The following is an 18,150-nucleotide window of genomic DNA, read 5'->3' as shown; positions in this document are numbered from 1 at the left end:
CTTTTGCGGAACGTTTGTAGATCCCCTCGTCTTCTTCAAGCTATGTCGTTTGAGCACTGTGCTGATAGGCTGACGTGAGAAAACAGGACACAAAACATACAAGGCAAGAGTGCAAAGCACGGAGCTCTAGGCAAAGGCGGTCCGAACCGCAGCAAAGCAGGAGGTCGACATGTCCAAATAGACCAAATCAGAAACTAAGCAGAGAAAAACGGCATCTGTAGAGAAAGAAAACAGATGGAGGAAAAGAAAGAAAGAACAGGAGGATCCCCTCCCCTCCCCCCATAGAGGGTCTGTTATCCCCAGGTCGAGTGCGTCCGGTGGAATCCATGTGTTGGCAGCCCCAACTGATGACAAAACACAAAGCAAGCATCTGGAGGAAGCTCAAACTCTTCATGCGTTGCCACAGTTACTAGCGAGTGGTTTGCAGGCACAGGCACGTCTGCTGCAAGTACAGCGCCGTCAGGAGACAGGGGTTGCTGGCCCATTCCCCATGCTCGGTGGCTGGGCATCACCGCCCTGGAGTACGGCCGATAGAAAACGGCGGCTGCCATTTGCGCCGCCCGGCAACTCATACTTACCTGGCAGGGGAGATACCATGATCAAGAAGGTGGTTCACCCAGGGCGAGGCTTGGCCATTGCACTCTGGCCACGCTGACCCCTGCAAATTCCCCAAATGTGGGAATCTGGACTGCATAATTTCTGGTAGTGGGGGACTGCGTTCGCGCTCTCCCCTGAGCACAGTGGTTCAAGACAGAGTTCTGGCGGTAGCGTCGGACCCGGCTGGAGCCAAGTGGTGCTCGCTGCAGAGCCATTTGAGGAGAGCTGAGCTCCAGCGAGGGGGAGCTTAAGCTTGAGCTCCACCTTTTTTGCACTTCTTCTACGAGTGATGTCACTGGGGGTAGGGTTAGGGGCGGGGTTGGTGTACGCATTAAAACAGCTTACAGGAGGAGGAGCGACAGCTCATGCTCCCCCTCGCTGGAGCTCAGCTCTCCTCAAATGGCTCTGCAGCGAGCACCCTCTCGCTGGAGCGGCGCTTCCCTCTCTTCCTCGTCCTTTGCCAAGCCTCTTTTGCTCCAGTAGAGCCGCGCGCGCCTGTGGAAGGCCTGCCCACCCGTCGCTAGAAGAGCCCGTTCTGACGCCGAAAACTACTCGAAAGGTCCCCCCTCAAAGCGGTTTGACCAGGTGAAGGAACACGCAAAGAGAGCCCCCGGTGGCTTTTGTCCGCCAAGCGAGTGTGCCCTGTGGAATGTCAGAATTTTATTTTTACCGGCCTGCCGCTGTTACTGACGGAACGAATGCAGACCGTGTGAAAGGTCATCATTTTATCTGCCATTAAGTAAGCGAACGCTTCGGCTCGGATCAGAGGTAACTTTGTTTCAAGAACTGCAATCTTTTGCAGACGTCTGTGGCGTTTTGGGCAGAGGGACGGTTCTAAACCAATCTGAACCAGAGGCAATTTCGCAGCCAGCCGTCGGTGGTTTCCCGTCCCAGGAATGTAAGGTGCTTGCAGCGGGAGGTTGTTTCGTTAGCGCTTCCGCTTCCGTCAGTGAAGTTCTTTTGCGGAACGTTTGTAGATCCCGTCGTCTTCTTCAAGCTATGTCGTTTGAGCACTGTGCTGATAGGCTGACCTAAGAAAACAGGACACAAAACATACAAGGCAAGAGTGCAAAGCACGGAGCTCTAGGCAAAGGCGGTCCGAACCGCAGCAAAGCAGGAGGTCGACATGTCCAAATAGACCAAATCAGAAACTAAGCAGAGAAAAACGGCATCTGTAGAGAAAGAAAACAGATGGAGGAAAAGAAAGAAAGAACAGGAGGATCCCCTCCCCTCCCCCCATAGAGGGTCTGTTATCCCCAGATCGAGTGCGTCCGGTGGAATCCATGTGTTGGCAGCCCCAACTGATGACAAAACACAGAGCAAGCATCTGGAGGAAGCTCAAACTCTTCATGCGTTGCCACAGTTACTAGCGAGTGGTTTGCAGGCACGTCTGCTGCAAGTACAGCGCCGTCAGGAGACAGGGGTTGCTGGCCCATTCCCCATGCTCGGTGGCTGGGCATCACCGCCCTGGAGTACGGCCGATAGAAAACGGCGGCTGCCATTTGCGCCGCCCGGCAACTCATACTTACCTGGCAGGGGAGATACCATGATCAAGAAGGTGGTTCACCCAGGGCGAGGCTTGGCCATTGCACTCCGGCCACGCTGACCCCTGCGAATTCCCCAAATGTGGGAATCTGGACTGCATAATTTCTGGTAGTGGGGGACTGCGTTCGCGCTCTCCCCTGAGCACAGTGGTTCAAGACAGAGTTCAGGCGGTAGCGTCGGACCCGGCTGGAGCCAAGTGGTGCTCGCTGCAGAGCCATTTGAGGAGAGCTGAGCTCCAGCGAGGGGGAGCTTAAGCTTGAGCTCCACCTTTTTTGCACTTCTTCTACGAGTGATGTCACTGGGGGTAGGGTTAGGGGCGGGGTTGGTGTACGCATTAAAACAGCTTACAGGAGGAGGAGCGACAGCTCATGCTCCCCCTCGCTGGAGCTCAGCTCTCCTCAAATGGCTCTGCAGCGAGCACCCTCTCGCTGGAGCGGCGCTTCCCTCTCTTCCTCGTCCTTTGCCAAGCCTCTTTTGCTCCAGTAGAGCCGCGCGCGCCTGTGGAAGGCCTGCCCACCCGTCGCTAGAAGAGCCCGTTCTGACGCCGAAAACTACTCGAAAGGTCCCCCCTCAAAGCGGTTTGACCAGGTGAAGGAACACGCAAAGAGAGCCCCCGGTGGCTTTTGTCCGCCAAGCGAGTGTGCCCTGTGGAATGTCAGAATTTTATTTTTACCGGCCTGCCGCTGTTACTGACGGAACGAATGCAGACCGTGTGAAAGGTCATCATTTTATCTGCCATTAAGTAAGCGAACGCTTCGGCTCGGATCAGAGGTAACTTTGTTTCAAGAACTGCAATCTTTTGCAGACGTCTGTGGCGTTTTGGGCAGAGGGACGGTTCTAAACCAATCTGAACCAGAGGCAATTTCGCAGCCAGCCGTCGGTGGTTTCCCGTCCCAGGAATGTAAGGTGCTTGCAGCGGGAGGTTGTTTCGTTAGCGCTTCCGCTTCCGTCAGTGAAGTTCTTTTGCGGAACGTTTGTAGATCCCGTCGTCTTCTTCAAGCTATGTCGTTTGAGCACTGTGCTGATAGGCTGACCTAAGAAAACAGGACACAAAACATACAAGGCAAGAGTGCAAAGCACGGAGCTCTAGGCAAAGGCGGTCCGAACCGCAGCAAAGCAGGAGGTCGACATGTCCAAATAGACCAAATCAGAAACTAAGCAGAGAAAAACGGCATCTGTAGAGAAAGAAAACAGATGGAGGAAAAGAAAGAAAGAACAGGAGGATCCCCTCCCCTCCCCCCATAGAGGGTCTGTTATCCCCAGATCGAGTGCGTCCGGTGGAATCCATGTGTTGGCAGCCCCAACTGATGACAAAACACAGAGCAAGCATCTGGAGGAAGCTCAAACTCTTCATGCGTTGCCACAGTTACTAGCGAGTGGTTTGCAGGCACAGGCACGTCTGCTGCAAGTACAGCGCCGTCAGGAGACAGGGGTTGCTGGCCCATTCCCCATGCTCGGTGGCTGGGCATCACCGCCCTGGAGTACGGCCGATAGAAAACGGCAGCTGCCATTTGCGCCGCCCGGCAACTCATACTTACCTGGCAGGGGAGATACCATGATCAAGAAGGTGGTTCACCCAGGGCGAGGCTTGGCCATTGCACTCCGGCCACGCTGACCCCTGCGAATTCCCCAAATGTGGGAATCTGGACTGCATAATTTCTGGTAGTGGGGGACTGCGTTCGCGCTCTCCCCTGAGCACAGTGGTTCAAGACAGAGTTCAGGCGGTAGCGTCGGACCCGGCTGGAGCCAAGTGGTGCTCGCTGCAGAGCCATTTGAGGAGAGCTGAGCTCCAGCGAGGGGGAGCTTAAGCTTGAGCTCCACCTTTTTTGCACTTCTTCTACGAGTGATGTCACTGGGGGTAGGGTTAGGGGCGGGGTTGGTGTACGCATTAAAACAGCTTACAGGAGGAGGAGCGACAGCTCATGCTCCCCCTCGCTGGAGCTCAGCTCTCCTCAAATGGCTCTGCAGCGAGCACCCTCTCGCTGGAGCGGCGCTTCCCTCTCTTCCTCGTCCTTTGCCAAGCCTCTTTTGCTCCAGTAGAGCCGCGCGCGCCTGTGGAAGGCCTGCCCACCCGTCGCTAGAAGAGCCCGTTCTGACGCCGAAAACTACTCGAAAGGTCCCCCCTCAAAGCGGTTTGACCAGGTGAAGGAACACGCAAAGAGAGCCCCCGGTGGCTTTTGTCCGCCAAGCGAGTGTGCCCTGTGGAATGTCAGAATTTTATTTTTACCGGCCTGCCGCTGTTACTGACGGAACGAATGCAGACCGTGTGAAAGGTCATCATTTTATCTGCCATTAAGTAAGCGAACGCTTCGGCTCGGATCAGAGGTAACTTTGTTTCAAGAACTGCAATCTTTTGCAGACGTCTGTGGCGTTTTGGGCAGAGGGACGGTTCTAAACCAATCTGAACCAGAGGCAATTTCGCAGCCAGCCGTCGGTGGTTTCCCGTCCCAGGAATGTAAGGTGCTTGCAGCGGGAGGTTGTTTCGTTAGCGCTTCCGCTTCCGTCAGTGAAGTTCTTTTGCGGAACGTTTGTAGATCCCGTCGTCTTCTTCAAGCTATGTCGTTTGAGCACTGTGCTGATAGGCTGACCTAAGAAAACAGGACACAAAACATACAAGGCAAGAGTGCAAAGCACGGAGCTCTAGGCAAAGGCGGTCCGAACCGCAGCAAAGCAGGAGGTCGACATGTCCAAATAGACCAAATCAGAAACTAAGCAGAGAAAAACGGCATCTGTAGAGAAAGAAAACAGATGGAGGAAAAGAAAGAAAGAACAGGAGGATCCCCTCCCCTCCCCCCATAGAGGGTCTGTTATCCCCAGATCGAGTGCGTCCGGTGGAATCCATGTGTTGGCAGCCCCAACTGATGACAAAACACAGAGCAAGCATCTGGAGGAAGCTCAAACTCTTCATGCGTTGCCACAGTTACTAGCGAGTGGTTTGCAGGCACAGGCACGTCTGCTTCAAGTACAGCGCCGTCAGGAGACAGGGGTTGCTGGCCCATTCCCCATGCTCGGTGGCTGGGCATCACCGCCCTGGAGTACGGCCGATAGAAAACGGCAGCTGCCATTTGCGCCGCCCGGCAACTCATACTTACCTGGCAGGGGAGATACCATGATCAAGAAGGTGGTTCACCCAGGGCGAGGCTTGGCCATTGCACTCCGGCCACGCTGACCCCTGCGAATTCCCCAAATGTGGGAATCTGGACTGCATAATTTCTGGTAGTGGGGGACTGCGTTCGCGCTCTCCCCTGAGCACAGTGGTTCAAGACAGAGTTCAGGCGGTAGCGTCGGACCCGGCTGGAGCCAAGTGGTGCTCGCTGCAGAGCCATTTGAGGAGAGCTGAGCTCCAGCGAGGGGGAGCTTAAGCTTGAGCTCCACCTTTTTTGCACTTCTTCTACGAGTGATGTTACTGGGGGTAGGGTTAGGGGCGGGGTTGGTGTACGCATTAAAACAGCTTACAGGAGGAGGAGCGACAGCTCATGCTCCCCCTCGCTGGAGCTCAGCTCTCCTCAAATGGCTCTGCAGCGAGCACCCTCTCGCTGGAGCGGCGCTTCCCTCTCTTCCTCGTCCTTTGCCAAGCCTCTTTTGCTCCAGTAGAGCCGCGCGCGCCTGTGGAAGGCCTGCCCACCCGTCGCTAGAAGAGCCCGTTCTGACGCCGAAAACTACTCGAAAGGTCCCCCCTCAAAGCGGTTTGACCAGGTGAAGGAACACGCAAAGAGAGCCCCCGGTGGCTTTTGTCCGCCAAGCGAGTGTGCCCTGTGGAATGTCAGAATTTTATTTTTACCGGCCTGCCGCTGTTACTGACGGAACGAATGCAGACCGTGTGAAAGGTCATCATTTTATCTGCCATTAAGTAAGCGAACGCTTCGGCTCGGATCAGAGGTAACTTTGTTTCAAGAACTGCAATCTTTTGCAGACGTCTGTGGCGTTTTGGGCAGAGGGACGGTTCTAAACCAATCTGAACCAGAGGCAATTTCGCAGCCAGCCGTCGGTGGTTTCCCGTCCCAGGAATGTAAGGTGCTTGCAGCGGGAGGTTGTTTCGTTAGCGCTTCCGCTTCCGTCAGTGAAGTTCTTTTGCGGAACGTTTGTAGATCCCGTCGTCTTCTTCAAGCTATGTCGTTTGAGCACTGTGCTGATAGGCTGACCTAAGAAAACAGGACACAAAACATACAAGGCAAGAGTGCAAAGCACGGAGCTCTAGGCAAAGGCGGTCCGAACCGCAGCAAAGCAGGAGGTCGACATGTCCAAATAGACCAAATCAGAAACTAAGCAGAGAAAAACGGCATCTGTAGAGAAAGAAAACAGATGGAGGAAAAGAAAGAAAGAACAGGAGGATCCCCTCCCCTCCCCCCATAGAGGGTCTGTTATCCCCAGATCGAGTGCGTCCGGTGGAATCCATGTGTTGGCAGCCCCAACTGATGACAAAACACAGAGCAAGCATCTGGAGGAAGCTCAAACTCTTCATGCGTTGCCACAGTTACTAGCGAGTGGTTTGCAGGCACGTCTGCTGCAAGTACAGCGCCGTCAGGAGACAGGGGTTGCTGGCCCATTCCCCATGCTCGGTGGCTGGGCATCACCGCCCTGGAGTACGGCCGATAGAAAACGGCGGCTGCCATTTGCGCCGCCCGGCAACTCATACTTACCTGGCAGGGGAGATACCATGATCAAGAAGGTGGTTCACCCAGGGCGAGGCTTGGCCATTGCACTCCGGCCACGCTGACCCCTGCGAATTCCCCAAATGTGGGAATCTGGACTGCATAATTTCTGGTAGTGGGGGACTGCGTTCGCGCTCTCCCCTGAGCACAGTGGTTCAAGACAGAGTTCAGGCGGTAGCGTCGGACCCGGCTGGAGCCAAGTGGTGCTCGCTGCAGAGCCATTTGAGGAGAGCTGAGCTCCAGCGAGGGGGAGCTTAAGCTTGAGCTCCACCTTTTTTGCACTTCTTCTACGAGTGATGTCACTGGGGGTAGGGTTAGGGGCGGGGTTGGTGTACGCATTAAAACAGCTTACAGGAGGAGGAGCGACAGCTCATGCTCCCCCTCGCTGGAGCTCAGCTCTCCTCAAATGGCTCTGCAGCGAGCACCCTCTCGCTGGAGCGGCGCTTCCCTCTCTTCCTCGTCCTTTGCCAAGCCTCTTTTGCTCCAGTAGAGCCGCGCGCGCCTGTGGAAGGCCTGCCCACCCGTCGCTAGAAGAGCCCGTTCTGACGCCGAAAACTACTCGAAAGGTCCCCCCTCAAAGCGGTTTGACCAGGTGAAGGAACACGCAAAGAGAGCCCCCGGTGGCTTTTGTCCGCCAAGCGAGTGTGCCCTGTGGAATGTCAGAATTTTATTTTTACCGGCCTGCCGCTGTTACTGACGGAACGAATGCAGACCGTGTGAAAGGTCATCATTTTATCTGCCATTAAGTAAGCGAACGCTTCGGCTCGGATCAGAGGTAACTTTGTTTCAAGAACTGCAATCTTTTGCAGACGTCTGTGGCGTTTTGGGCAGAGGGACGGTTCTAAACCAATCTGAACCAGAGGCAATTTCGCAGCCAGCCGTCGGTGGTTTCCCGTCCCAGGAATGTAAGGTGCTTGCAGCGGGAGGTTGTTTCGTTAGCGCTTCCGCTTCCGTCAGTGAAGTTCTTTTGCGGAACGTTTGTAGATCCCGTCGTCTTCTTCAAGCTATGTCGTTTGAGCACTGTGCTGATAGGCTGACCTAAGAAAACAGGACACAAAACATACAAGGCAAGAGTGCAAAGCACGGAGCTCTAGGCAAAGGCGGTCCGAACCGCAGCAAAGCAGGAGGTCGACATGTCCAAATAGACCAAATCAGAAACTAAGCAGAGAAAAACGGCATCTGTAGAGAAAGAAAACAGATGGAGGAAAAGAAAGAAAGAACAGGAGGATCCCCTCCCCTCCCCCCATAGAGGGTCTGTTATCCCCAGATCGAGTGCGTCCGGTGGAATCCATGTGTTGGCAGCCCCAACTGATGACAAAACACAGAGCAAGCATCTGGAGGAAGCTCAAACTCTTCATGCGTTGCCACAGTTACTAGCGAGTGGTTTGCAGGCACAGGCACGTCTGCTGCAAGTACAGCGCCGTCAGGAGACAGGGGTTGCTGGCCCATTCCCCATGCTCGGTGGCTGGGCATCACCGCCCTGGAGTACGGCCGATAGAAAACGGCAGCTGCCATTTGCGCCGCCCGGCAACTCATACTTACCTGGCAGGGGAGATACCATGATCAAGAAGGTGGTTCACCCAGGGCGAGGCTTGGCCATTGCACTCCGGCCACGCTGACCCCTGCGAATTCCCCAAATGTGGGAATCTGGACTGCATAATTTCTGGTAGTGGGGGACTGCGTTCGCGCTCTCCCCTGAGCACAGTGGTTCAAGACAGAGTTCAGGCGGTAGCGTCGGACCTGGCTGGAGCCAAGTGGTGCTCGCTGCAGAGCCATTTGAGGAGAGCTGAGCTCCAGCGAGGGGGAGCTTAAGCTTGAGCTCCACCTTTTTTGCACTTCTTCTACGAGTGATGTCACTGGGGGTAGGGTTAGGGGCGGGGTTGGTGTACGCATTAAAACAGCTTACAGGAGGAGGAGCGACAGCTCATGCTCCCCCTCGCTGGAGCTCAGCTCTCCTCAAATGGCTCTGCAGCGAGCACCCTCTCGCTGGAGCGGCGCTTCCCTCTCTTCCTCGTCCTTTGCCAAGCCTCTTTTGCTCCAGTAGAGCCGCGCGCGCCTGTGGAAGGCCTGCCCACCCGTCGCTAGAAGAGCCCGTTCTGACGCCGAAAACTACTCGAAAGGTCCCCCCTCAAAGCGGTTTGACCAGGTGAAGGAACACGCAAAGAGAGCCCCCGGTGGCTTTTGTCCGCCAAGCGAGTGTGCCCTGTGGAATGTCAGAATTTTATTTTTACCGGCCTGCCGCTGTTACTGACGGAACGAATGCAGACCGTGTGAAAGGTCATCATTTTATCTGCCATTAAGTAAGCGAACGCTTCGGCTCGGATCAGAGGTAACTTTGTTTCAAGAACTGCAATCTTTTGCAGACGTCTGTGGCGTTTTGGGCAGAGGGACGGTTCTAAACCAATCTGAACCAGAGGCAATTTCGCAGCCAGCCGTCGGTGGTTTCCCGTCCCAGGAATGTAAGGTGCTTGCAGCGGGAGGTTGTTTCGTTAGCGCTTCCGCTTCCGTCAGTGAAGTTCTTTTGCGGAACGTTTGTAGATCCCGTCGTCTTCTTCAAGCTATGTCGTTTGAGCACTGTGCTGATAGGCTGACCTAAGAAAACAGGACACAAAACATACAAGGCAAGAGTGCAAAGCACGGAGCTCTAGGCAAAGGCGGTCCGAACCGCAGCAAAGCAGGAGGTCGACATGTCCAAATAGACCAAATCAGAAACTAAGCAGAGAAAAACGGCATCTGTAGAGAAAGAAAACAGATGGAGGAAAAGAAAGAAAGAACAGGAGGATCCCCTCCCCTCCCCCCATAGAGGGTCTGTTATCCCCAGATCGAGTGCGTCCGGTGGAATCCATGTGTTGGCAGCCCCAACTGATGACAAAACACAGAGCAAGCATCTGGAGGAAGCTCAAACTCTTCATGCGTTGCCACAGTTACTAGCGAGTGGTTTGCAGGCACAGGCACGTCTGCTGCAAGTACAGCGCCGTCAGGAGACAGGGGTTGCTGGCCCATTCCCCATGCTCGGTGGCTGGGCATCACCGCCCTGGAGTACGGCCGATAGAAAACGGCAGCTGCCATTTGCGCCGCCCGGCAACTCATACTTACCTGGCAGGGGAGATACCATGATCAAGAAGGTGGTTCACCCAGGGCGAGGCTTGGCCATTGCACTCCGGCCACGCTGACCCCTGCGAATTCCCCAAATGTGGGAATCTGGACTGCATAATTTCTGGTAGTGGGGGACTGCGTTCGCGCTCTCCCCTGAGCACAGTGGTTCAAGACAGAGTTCAGGCGGTAGCGTCGGACCCGGCTGGAGCCAAGTGGTGCTCGCTGCAGAGCCATTTGAGGAGAGCTGAGCTCCAGCGAGGGGGAGCTTAATCTTGAGCTCCACCTTTTTTGCACTTCTTCTACGAGTGATGTCACTGGGGGTAGGGTTAGGGGCGGGGTTGGTGTACGCATTAAAACAGCTTACAGGAGGAGGAGCGACAGCTCATGCTCCCCCTCGCTGGAGCTCAGCTCTCCTCAAATGGCTCTGCAGCGAGCACCCTCTCGCTGGAGCGGCGCTTCCCTCTCTTCCTCGTCCTTTGCCAAGCCTCTTTTGCTCCAGTAGAGCCGCGCGCGCCTGTGGAAGGCCTGCCCACCCGTCGCTAGAAGAGCCCGTTCTGACGCCGAAAACTACTCGAAAGGTCCCCCCTCAAAGCGGTTTGACCAGGTGAAGGAACACGCAAAGAGAGCCCCCGGTGGCTTTTGTCCGCCAAGCGAGTGTGCCCTGTGGAATGTCAGAATTTTATTTTTACCGGCCTGCCGCTGTTACTGACGGAACGAATGCAGACCGTGTGAAAGGTCATCATTTTATCTGCCATTAAGTAAGCGAACGCTTCGGCTCGGATCAGAGGTAACTTTGTTTCAAGAACTGCAATCTTTTGCAGACGTCTGTGGCGTTTTGGGCAGAGGGACGGTTCTAAACCAATCTGAACCAGAGGCAATTTCGCAGCCAGCCGTCGGTGGTTTCCCGTCCCAGGAATGTAAGGTGCTTGCAGCGGGAGGTTGTTTCGTTAGCGCTTCCGCTTCCGTCAGTGAAGTTCTTTTGCGGAACGTTTGTAGATCCCGTCGTCTTCTTCAAGCTATGTCGTTTGAGCACTGTGCTGATAGGCTGACCTAAGAAAACAGGACACAAAACATACAAGGCAAGAGTGCAAAGCACGGAGCTCTAGGCAAAGGCGGTCCGAACCGCAGCAAAGCAGGAGGTCGACATGTCCAAATAGACCAAATCAGAAACTAAGCAGAGAAAAACGGCATCTGTAGAGAAAGAAAACAGATGGAGGAAAAGAAAGAAAGAACAGGAGGATCCCCTCCCCTCCCCCCATAGAGGGTCTGTTATCCCCAGATCGAGTGCGTCCGGTGGAATCCATGTGTTGGCAGCCCCAACTGATGACAAAACACAGAGCAAGCATCTGGAGGAAGCTCAAACTCTTCATGCGTTGCCACAGTTACTAGCGAGTGGTTTGCAGGCACAGGCACGTCTGCTGCAAGTACAGCGCCGTCAGGAGACAGGGGTTGCTGGCCCATTCCCCATGCTCGGTGGCTGGGCATCACCGCCCTGGAGTACGGCCGATAGAAAACGGCAGCTGCCATTTGCGCCGCCCGGCAACTCATACTTACCTGGCAGGGGAGATACCATGATCAAGAAGGTGGTTCACCCAGGGCGAGGCTTGGCCATTGCACTCCGGCCACGCTGACCCCTGCGAATTCCCCAAATGTGGGAATCTGGACTGCATAATTTCTGGTAGTGGGGGACTGCGTTCGCGCTCTCCCCTGAGCACAGTGGTTCAAGACAGAGTTCAGGCGGTAGCGTCGGACCTGGCTGGAGCCAAGTGGTGCTCGCTGCAGAGCCATTTGAGGAGAGCTGAGCTCCAGCGAGGGGGAGCTTAAGCTTGAGCTCCACCTTTTTTGCACTTCTTCTACGAGTGATGTCACTGGGGGTAGGGTTAGGGGCGGGGTTGGTGTACGCATTAAAACAGCTTACAGGAGGAGGAGCGACAGCTCATGCTCCCCCTCGCTGGAGCTCAGCTCTCCTCAAATGGCTCTGCAGCGAGCACCCTCTCGCTGGAGCGGCGCTTCCCTCTCTTCCTCGTCCTTTGCCAAGCCTCTTTTGCTCCAGTAGAGCCGCGCGCGCCTGTGGAAGGCCTGCCCACCCGTCGCTAGAAGAGCCCGTTCTGACGCCGAAAACTACTCGAAAGGTCCCCCCTCAAAGCGGTTTGACCAGGTGAAGGAACACGCAAAGAGAGCCCCCGGTGGCTTTTGTCCGCCAAGCGAGTGTGCCCTGTGGAATGTCAGAATTTTATTTTTACCGGCCTGCCGCTGTTACTGACGGAACGAATGCAGACCGTGTGAAAGGTCATCATTTTATCTGCCATTAAGTAAGCGAACGCTTCGGCTCGGATCAGAGGTAACTTTGTTTCAAGAACTGCAATCTTTTGCAGACGTCTGTGGCGTTTTGGGCAGAGGGACGGTTCTAAACCAATCTGAACCAGAGGCAATTTCGCAGCCAGCCGTCGGTGGTTTCCCGTCCCAGGAATGTAAGGTGCTTGCAGCGGGAGGTTGTTTCGTTAGCGCTTCCGCTTCCGTCAGTGAAGTTCTTTTGCGGAACGTTTGTAGATCCCGTCGTCTTCTTCAAGCTATGTCGTTTGAGCACTGTGCTGATAGGCTGACCTAAGAAAACAGGACACAAAACATACAAGGCAAGAGTGCAAAGCACGGAGCTCTAGGCAAAGGCGGTCCGAACCGCAGCAAAGCAGGAGGTCGACATGTCCAAATAGACCAAATCAGAAACTAAGCAGAGAAAAACGGCATCTGTAGAGAAAGAAAACAGATGGAGGAAAAGAAAGAAAGAACAGGAGGATCCCCTCCCCTCCCCCCATAGAGGGTCTGTTATCCCCAGATCGAGTGCGTCCGGTGGAATCCATGTGTTGGCAGCCCCAACTGATGACAAAACACAGAGCAAGCATCTGGAGGAAGCTCAAACTCTTCATGCGTTGCCACAGTTACTAGCGAGTGGTTTGCAGGCACAGGCACGTCTGCTGCAAGTACAGCGCCGTCAGGAGACAGGGGTTGCTGGCCCATTCCCCATGCTCGGTGGCTGGGCATCACCGCCCTGGAGTACGGCCGATAGAAAACGGCAGCTGCCATTTGCGCCGCCCGGCAACTCATACTTACCTGGCAGGGGAGATACCATGATCAAGAAGGTGGTTCACCCAGGGCGAGGCTTGGCCATTGCACTCCGGCCACGCTGACCCCTGCGAATTCCCCAAATGTGGGAATCTGGACTGCATAATTTCTGGTAGTGGGGGACTGCGTTCGCGCTCTCCCCTGAGCACAGTGGTTCAAGACAGAGTTCAGGCGGTAGCGTCGGACCCGGCTGGAGCCAAGTGGTGCTCGCTGCAGAGCCATTTGAGGAGAGCTGAGCTCCAGCGAGGGGGAGCTTAATCTTGAGCTCCACCTTTTTTGCACTTCTTCTACGAGTGATGTCACTGGGGGTAGGGTTAGGGGCGGGGTTGGTGTACGCATTAAAACAGCTTACAGGAGGAGGAGCGACAGCTCATGCTCCCCCTCGCTGGAGCTCAGCTCTCCTCAAATGGCTCTGCAGCGAGCACCCTCTCGCTGGAGCGGCGCTTCCCTCTCTTCCTCGTCCTTTGCCAAGCCTCTTTTGCTCCAGTAGAGCCGCGCGCGCCTGTGGAAGGCCTGCCCACCCGTCGCTAGAAGAGCCCGTTCTGACGCCGAAAACTACTCGAAAGGTCCCCCCTCAAAGCGGTTTGACCAGGTGAAGGAACACGCAAAGAGAGCCCCCGGTGGCTTTTGTCCGCCAAGCGAGTGTGCCCTGTGGAATGTCAGAATTTTATTTTTACCGGCCTGCCGCTGTTACTGACGGAACGAATGCAGACCGTGTGAAAGGTCATCATTTTATCTGCCATTAAGTAAGCGAACGCTCCGGCTCGGATCAGAGGTAACTTTGTTTCAAGAACTGCAATCTTTTGCAGACGTCTGTGGCGTTTTGGGCAGAGGGACGGTTCTAAACCAATCTGAACCAGAGGCAATTTCGCAGCCAGCCGTCGGTGGTTTCCCGTCCCAGGAATGTAAGGTGCTTGCAGCGGGAGGTTGTTTCGTTAGCGCTTCCGCTTCCGTCAGTGAAGTTCTTTTGCGGAACGTTTGTAGATCCCGTCGTCTTCTTCAAGCTATGTCGTTTGAGCACTGTGCTGATAGGCTGACCTAAGAAAACAGGACACAAAACATACAAGGCAAGAGTGCAAAGCACGGAGCTCTAGGCAAAGGCGGTCCGAACCGCAGCAAAGCAGGAGGTCGACATGTCCAAATAGACCAAATCAGAAACTAAGCAGAGAAAAACGGCATCTGTAGAGAAAGAAAACAGATGGAGGAAAAGAAAGAAAGAACAGGAGGATCCCCTCCCCTCCCCCCATAGAGGGTCTGTTATCCCCAGATCGAGTGCGTCCGGTGGAATCCATGTGTTGGCAGCCCCAACTGATGACAAAACACAGAGCAAGCATCTGGAGGAAGCTCAAACTCTTCATGCGTTGCCACAGTTACTAGCGAGTGGTTTGCAGGCACAGGCACGTCTGCTGCAAGTACAGCGCCGTCAGGAGACAGGGGTTGCTGGCCCATTCCCCATGCTCGGTGGCTGGGCATCACCGCCCTGGAGTACGGCCGATAGAAAACGGCACCTGCCATTTGCGCCGCCCAGCAACTCATACTTACCTGGCAGGGGAGATACCATGATCAAGAAGGTGGTTCACCCAGGGCGAGGCTTGGCCATTGCACTCCGGCCACGCTGACCCCTGCGAATTCCCCAAATGTGGGAATCTGGACTGCATAATTTCTGGTAGTGGGGGACTGCGTTCGCGCTCTCCCCTGAGCACAGTGGTTCAAGACAGAGTTCAGGCGGTAGCGTCGGACCCGGCTGGAGCCAAGTGGTGCTCGCTGCAGAGCCATTTGAGGAGAGCTGAGCTCCAGCGAGGGGGAGCTTAAGCTTGAGCTCCACCTTTTTTGCACTTCTTCTACGAGTGATGTCACTGGGGGTAGGGTTAGGGGCGGGGTTGGTGTACGCATTAAAACAGCTTACAGGAGGAGGAGCGACAGCTCATGCTCCCCCTCGCTGGAGCTCAGCTCTCCTCAAATGGCTCTGCAGCGAGCACCCTCTCGCTGGAGCGGCGCTTCCCTCTCTTCCTCGTCCTTTGCCAAGCCTCTTTTGCTCCAGTAGAGCCGCGCGCGCCTGTGGAAGGCCTGCCCACCCGTCGCTAGAAGAGCCCGTTCTGACGCCGAAAACTACTCGAAAGGTCCCCCCTCAAAGCGGTTTGACCAGGTGAAGGAACACGCAAAGAGAGCCCCCGGTGGCTTTTGTCCGCCAAGCGAGTGTGCCCTGTGGAATGTCAGAATTTTATTTTTACCGGCCTGCCGCTGTTACTGACGGAACGAATGCAGACCGTGTGAAAGGTCATCATTTTATCTGCCATTAAGTAAGCGAACGCTTCTGCTCGGATCAGAGGTAACTTTGTTTCAAGAACTGCAATCTTTTGCAGACGTCTGTGGCCTTTTGGGCAGAGGGACGGTTCTAAACCAATCTGAACCACAGGCAATTTCGCAGCCAGCCGTCGGTGGTTTCCCGTCCCAGGAATGTAAGGTGCTTGCAGCGGGAGGTTGTTTCGTTAGCGCTTCCGCCTTCGTCAGTGAAGTTCTTTTGCGGAACGTTTGTAGATCCCGTCGTCTTCTTCAAGCTATGTCGTTTGAGCACTGTGCTGATAGGCTGACGTGAGAAAACAGGACACAAAACATACAAGGCAAGAGTGCAAAGCACGGAGCTCTAGGCAAAGGCGGTCCGAACCGCAGCAAAGCAGGAGGTCGACATGTCCAAATAGACCAAATCAGAAACTAAGCAGAGAAAAACGGCATCTGTAGAGAAAGAAAACAGATGGAGGAAAAGAAAGAAAGAACAGGAGGATCCCCTCCCCTCCCCCCATAGAGGGTCTGTTATCCCCAGGTCGAGTGCGTCCGGTGGAATCCATGTGTTGGCAGCCCCAACTGATGACAAAACACAAAGCAAGCATCTGGAGGAAGCTCAAACTCTTCATGCGTTGCCACAGTTACTAGCGAGTGGTTTGCAGGCACAGGCACGTCTGCTGCAAGTACAGCGCCGTCAGGAGACAGGGGTTGCTGGCCCATTCCCCATGCTCGTTGGCTGGGCATCACCGCCCTGGAGTACGGCCGATAGAAAACGGCGGCTGCCATTTGCGCCGCCCGGCAACTCATACTTACCTGGCAGGGGAGATACCATGATCAAGAAGGTGGTTCACCCAGGGCGAGGCTTGGCCATTGCACTCCGGCCACGCTGACCCCTGCGAATTCCCCAAATGTGGGAATCTGGACTGCATAATTTCTGGTAGTGGGGGACTGCGTTCGCGCTCTCCCCTGAGCACAGTGGTTCAAGACAGAGCTCAGGCGGTAGCGTCGGACCCGGCTGGAGCCAAGTGGTGCTCGCTGCAGAGCCATTTGAGGAGAGCTGAGCTCCAGCGAGGGGGAGCTTAAGCTTGAGCTCCACCTTTTTTGCACTTCTTCTACGAGTGATGTCACTGGGGGTAGGGTTAGGGGTGGGGTTGGTGTACGCATTAAAACAGCTTACAGGAGGAGGAGCGACAGCTCATGCTCCCCCTCGCTGGAGCTCAGCTCTCCTCGAATGGCTCTGCAGCGAGCACCCCCTCGCTGGAGCGGCGCTTCCCTCTCTTCCTCGTCCTCTGCCAAGCCTCTTTTGCTCCAGTAGAGCCGCGCGCGCCTGTGGAAGGCCTGCCCACCCGTCGCTAGAAGAGTCTGTTCTGACGCCGAAAACTACTCGAAGGTCCCCCCTCAAAGCGGTTTGACCAGGTGAAGGAACATGCAAAGAGAGCCCCCGGTGGCTTTTGTCCGCCAAGCGAGTGTGCCCTGTGGAATGTCAGAATTTTATTTTTACCGGCCTGCCGCTGTTACTGACGGAACGAATGCAGACCGTGTGAAAGGTCATCATTTTATCTGCCATTAAGTAAGCGAACGCTTCTGCTCGGATCAGAGGTAACTTTGTTTCAAGAACTGCAATCTTTTGCAGACGTCTGTGGCCTTTTGGGCAGAGGGACGGTTCTAAACCAATCTGAACCACAGGCAATTTCGCAGCCAGCCGTCGGTGGTTTCCCGTCCCAGGAATGTAAGGTGCTTGCAGCGGGAGGTTGTTTCGTTAGCGCTTCCGCTTTCGTCAGTGAAGTTCTTTTGCGGAATGTTTGTAGATCCCCTCGTCTTCTTCAAGCTATGTCGTTTGAGCACTGTGCTGATAGGCTGACGTGAGAAAACAGGACACAAAACATACAAGGCAAGAGTGCAAAGCACGGAGCTCTAGGCAAAGGCGGTCCGAACCGCAGCAAAGCAGGAGGTCGACATGTCCAAATAGACCAAATCAGAAACTAAGCAGAGAAAAACGGCATCTGTAGAGAAAGAAAACAGATGGAGGAAAAGAAAGAAAGAACAGGAGGATCCCCTCCCCTCCCCCCATAGAGGGTCTGTTATCCCCAGGTCGAGTGCGTCCGGTGGAATCCATGTGTTGGCAGCCCCAACTGATGACAAAACACAAAGCAAGCATCTGGAGGAAGCTCAAACTCTTCATGCGTTGCCACAGTTACTAGCGAGTGGTTTGCAGGCACAGGCACGTCTGCTGCAAGTACAGCGCCGTCAGGAGACAGGGGTTGCTGGCCCATTCCCCATGCTCGTTGGCTGGGCATCACCGCCCTGGAGTACGGCCGATAGAAAACGGCGGCTGCCATTTGCGCCGCCCGGCAACTCATACTTACCTGGCAGGGGAGATACCATGATCAAGAAGGTGGTTCACCCAGGGCGAGGCTTGGCCATTGCACTCCGGCCACGCTGACCCCTGCGAATTCCCCAAATGTGGGAATCTGGACTGCATAATTTCTGGTAGTGGGGGACTGCGTTCGCGCTCTCCCCTGAGCACAGTGGTTCAAGACAGAGCTCAGGCGGTAGCGTCGGACCCGGCTGGAGCCAAGCGGTGCTCGCTGCAGAGCCATTTGAGGAGAGCTGAGCTCCAGCGAGGGGGAGCTTAAGCTTGAGCTCCACCTTTTTTGCACTTCTTCTACGAGTGATGTCACTGGGGGTAGGGTTAGGGGTGGGGTTGGTGTACGCATTAAAACAGCTTACAGGAGGAGGAGCGACAGCTCATGCTCCCCCTCGCTGGAGCTCAGCTCTCCTCGAATGGCTCTGCAGCGAGCACCCCCTCGCTGGAGCGGCGCTTCCCTCTCTTCCTCGTCCTCTGCCAAGCCTCTTT

General features: G+C 55.2%; 1 protein-coding gene, 1 long non-coding RNA gene and 12 other non-coding genes across 14 annotated transcripts in view; all 14 read left to right on the top strand.

Moving 5' to 3' along the window:
• Window positions 1-18,150, top strand: part of LOC101886199 (uncharacterized) — an 883,799-nt gene that overhangs the window by 58,116 nt on the left and 807,533 nt on the right. The window lies entirely within an intron of this gene.
• The window catches only part of LOC148680967 (uncharacterized), a 663,035-nt gene that overhangs the window by 108,469 nt on the left and 536,416 nt on the right, over window positions 1-18,150 (top strand). The gene's annotated exons all lie outside the window — the stretch shown is intronic.
• LOC141384164 (U1 spliceosomal RNA) lies at window positions 571-734 on the top strand. Its single transcript, XR_015486699.2, has one exon. It is a non-coding gene; the product is annotated as a U1 spliceosomal RNA (small nuclear RNA).
• Window positions 2,119-2,282, top strand: LOC148681065 (U1 spliceosomal RNA). The gene has a single exon (XR_015944262.1). It is a non-coding gene; the product is annotated as a U1 spliceosomal RNA (small nuclear RNA).
• Window positions 3,673-3,836, top strand: LOC148681064 (U1 spliceosomal RNA). Its single transcript, XR_015944260.1, has one exon. It is a non-coding gene; the product is annotated as a U1 spliceosomal RNA (small nuclear RNA).
• On the top strand, window positions 5,227-5,390 carry LOC148681063 (U1 spliceosomal RNA). Its single transcript, XR_015944259.1, has one exon. It is a non-coding gene; the product is annotated as a U1 spliceosomal RNA (small nuclear RNA).
• Window positions 6,775-6,938, top strand: LOC148681062 (U1 spliceosomal RNA). Its single transcript, XR_015944258.1, has one exon. It is a non-coding gene; the product is annotated as a U1 spliceosomal RNA (small nuclear RNA).
• LOC148681061 (U1 spliceosomal RNA) lies at window positions 8,329-8,492 on the top strand. Its single transcript, XR_015944257.1, has one exon. It is a non-coding gene; the product is annotated as a U1 spliceosomal RNA (small nuclear RNA).
• Window positions 9,883-10,046, top strand: LOC148681060 (U1 spliceosomal RNA). Its single transcript, XR_015944250.1, has one exon. It is a non-coding gene; the product is annotated as a U1 spliceosomal RNA (small nuclear RNA).
• LOC148681059 (U1 spliceosomal RNA) lies at window positions 11,437-11,600 on the top strand. Its single transcript, XR_015944241.1, has one exon. It is a non-coding gene; the product is annotated as a U1 spliceosomal RNA (small nuclear RNA).
• On the top strand, window positions 12,991-13,154 carry LOC148681058 (U1 spliceosomal RNA). Its single transcript, XR_015944233.1, has one exon. It is a non-coding gene; the product is annotated as a U1 spliceosomal RNA (small nuclear RNA).
• LOC148681057 (U1 spliceosomal RNA) lies at window positions 14,545-14,708 on the top strand. Its single transcript, XR_015944222.1, has one exon. It is a non-coding gene; the product is annotated as a U1 spliceosomal RNA (small nuclear RNA).
• LOC148681056 (U1 spliceosomal RNA) lies at window positions 16,099-16,262 on the top strand. Its single transcript, XR_015944212.1, has one exon. It is a non-coding gene; the product is annotated as a U1 spliceosomal RNA (small nuclear RNA).
• LOC148681055 (U1 spliceosomal RNA) lies at window positions 17,652-17,815 on the top strand. Its single transcript, XR_015944201.1, has one exon. It is a non-coding gene; the product is annotated as a U1 spliceosomal RNA (small nuclear RNA).

Source organism: Danio rerio, chromosome 4, assembly GCF_052040795.2.
Source record: "Danio rerio strain M-AB ecotype USA chromosome 4, GRCz13ab, whole genome shotgun sequence".
NCBI lineage: Eukaryota > Metazoa > Chordata > Actinopteri > Cypriniformes > Danionidae > Danio > Danio rerio.
This window is presented reverse-complemented; position numbering and strand designations above follow the sequence as displayed.